This window comes from Geospiza fortis, unplaced genomic scaffold (genome assembly GCF_000277835.1).
Source record: "Geospiza fortis unplaced genomic scaffold, GeoFor_1.0 scaffold172, whole genome shotgun sequence".
Classification (NCBI taxonomy): domain Eukaryota; kingdom Metazoa; phylum Chordata; class Aves; order Passeriformes; family Thraupidae; genus Geospiza; species Geospiza fortis.
The window spans coordinates 4,219,403-4,222,354 of record NW_005054309.1 but is presented as its reverse complement, the minus strand read 5'-3'; the positions used below and the strand labels follow the sequence as shown (position 1 = coordinate 4,222,354).

At 43.5% G+C, this 2,952-nt stretch overlaps 1 protein-coding gene across 1 annotated transcript in view; it reads right to left on the bottom strand.

Moving 5' to 3' along the window:
- The window catches only part of LAMP3 (lysosomal associated membrane protein 3), a 17,319-nt gene that overhangs the window by 13,379 nt on the left and 988 nt on the right, over positions 1-2,952 (bottom strand). The window lies entirely within an intron of this gene.

Below are 2,952 nucleotides of genomic sequence, written 5' to 3'. Positions count from 1 at the left end.
AGGATTTGCAGGAAGCAAAATGTTGAAGTCTAAGGAAGATGAAGTGAGTGTAGAAGCCAAAGGGGTTGTTGGTTTCTTACCCACAAAGCGTAGGAAATGGGGATGTGTCTGTGTGTGAGAAGGAAGTGAGGCAGTGCCATGGTCTTACAGTGATTCACAAGTCTGGGAAACCACTCTGGGAACAGGGAAATTCCAGGTATTTATTTTGTTGTAGCAATGTCAGCTTGAACCCTGGAGTTCTTCCTCCTGGAAGAACCCAAAGAAAGATCATCCCTCTAAGTGATGGGCTTTCAGAAATGAGATAAAAAAATCAGGGTGCAAAAAAAAAAAATCCAGGAGCATTTTGGACCACATATCAGGAAATATTACAGCACCAAAATTATGCTTCCACCTAATAACATTTACAGATATGTGTCCCTTGCAGAAGTGAAAAAAAAAAAATCTGGCTCCTAAATGTAAATACAGAAGTGAACAAAAAGTGGGAAAGTACATTGTAGAATGTTTGAATGTCACAACTCTTTTGCTTGAGTCTTTGTGAGTGTGCAACAAGACTCTAGAAAGACAAGGTCAAGTTAAAGAAATAAATCACTGATGTACGTGAATCCTTTGATGTACATGAAGGTGCAGGTAGTTAAATGCTTTACTGCCTAAATTAGTGAGAGGACAGAGATAAATTCTCCAGTTTGGAGACAGAAGGGACACAAAAGTCCAAGATAGCTCATATTCCCAGCAGTACAGCTCCACAGAGAATGCCTCAACATGTCTGAGTTCACTGTACACTGGTTCTTTCAAAGAAATTTCTCATGAATTAGTGCCATCAAAGTTGATGGCAGGCAGGCTGCTGAGATTAGAATATCAGGATACATTAATGCCAGAGGCACATTTGGAGTGAAAATGGCTGAAATTTCACAAGGTCTTCCACTTATTCATTTATTTGTTGTCACTCATCATGAACAGAGATCTTCAATAATAGCTGAATGCATAAAATCTAACCATTTTCAGATACATACAAAGTAAGAATAATAAAACTTACTGGGTTTTGAATCAAATTCAAGATAAAAATCAAAGAAACAAGAGCAGATGCACAGATCTTAACCCTTACCACAATTTTCCCTTAAAAATGGCTATGCTGGAAAAGAGCAGAAATGCAGATGTAAATACTCCATACTCCTAAAATTGCCTGGGTTTCACTCTGAGCTGTACAGAACACACCTGACTGCCACTTTAGGTGTTACCATCAAAATGCAACTTGAGACAGTTGAAAAATCTCAAAAATATTGTGATTTTTCTCAAAATGAACCTAAAAATGCAAAATTCATATGATATTTTAGTTCGTTTTCTCTTTTTCTCCTATGCTTTGCCACAGTTGATGCAGAGCTGTTAATCAGATGACTGATCTCCTTGTGTGGGGCCAGGGGAAAGCCAGAGCAGTTGCCATGCACCAGTTATGGGTAGCTGCATCCAAGTGTATCAGCATGATAAAAACAAGAAAGAAGAAGTTGCAATTTTCACTCTTTCTTCCCCTCTAAGACTGTGAAACAATCCATATTTAAATTGACACGAGTCCTAAATTGTCTGTAGGTCTTAGTTTTCAGCTCACAGATTGGTTTTGATTACTGACCAGGTTACACAGATGTAGAAACAAATATTGAAGTGACATTAGAATGCCACCCATAGCTTTTAAATAAAACTCCTCAAAAGGTCATTTCAACCCAATTATTTTTCATTATTCAGCTGGACAGGGTGACGTGAGGGGTAAAGCCAGCAATGTCTTTGGAATGGCCCATGGCCCTTGCTCACTGGGTGACCACCAGACTGCTCCTCCAAGCATTTTGGGGCCAAATGCCAGTGTGTGATGGCCGTACTGCTAAATCCATTGGCTCGGTCTTCCCAAAAGGCATTTGGCCACAGCAGCCCCCAGGGATGGGCAGGGATCACTCTCCAGCTGCCCCCATTGGCACTGGCCGTGTTTGGGTGGCTGCTGGAGGTGGTTTGGTGGCACTGCTGGGTGAAGGGGCAGATGGGCCCATGGAACCCTGACCTATCCTCCAGCTGAGGCTGGGAAAGCTTCCGTGCCTCCTTAGCATGGCCACATTCCTCTCTGGGAGCCTGGCACAGCTCAGACAGCAGCTGAGAGCACAACTCCCCCAGCACAGCCTTTTGTGGCTCTGCCAGCAGAACAGGCCACAGAAACACGAGGAGTGGCAGCTCTGCAGCCCCCAGTAGTTTCCTTTTTTTTTCTCCCATAAAGCCAGCTCATACAAGCAACATTTTGTTTGAGGGATGCAAGTGCCCTGGGGTGAATCTTCCCAGAGCAAGCAGCTGCCGTCCCCTTGTCTCACTTCAGCACCAAAATTGTGTGTAACAGATGCTGAGGGCTGTGTGAGAGCCCTGACAGCCTCCTTGCAATGCTCCAGAACAAAACTCCCAGAAACGGACCAGCACAGTTCTCAGAAATTCACTGTTCCCAGTCTGGGCCTGGTGATCCCTTTTTCATGCTTTAGTGACAAGTTTTGGTCACAAGGAACATCACTGCTCTCAGGTGTTATGGTGGGAAGCTGAGTGCTCAGTGCCATGGCCTGGCTGTGCCATTTCTCAGCCTGTGCTGGGGTGTGTGACAGACACTCAACCCCTTTTCATCTAACCACACTCATCTGTTCAGCTGCCCAGAAGTGTTGTTCTGCACTAATTATGTTTCATTCCCTGTCTGCATAGAAGGACTTGACTTTGTGACATTAATAAAACATCACAACAAATAATTAAGGGAAAGATCAAAATCGGGTAAAGAACAGAGGAAACAAGTTCTTTCTGGTCAAAACTGACTGCTGACCACTGAATTATTAGTGTTGCTACTCAGTCTGATCTTGCTCTCCCTTTCATCTGTATGTTTTGGGGCTATTTCAGCAGACCTTGGCTATGAAGCAGGCATGGGAAAGCAGAGAGATTCAGCAG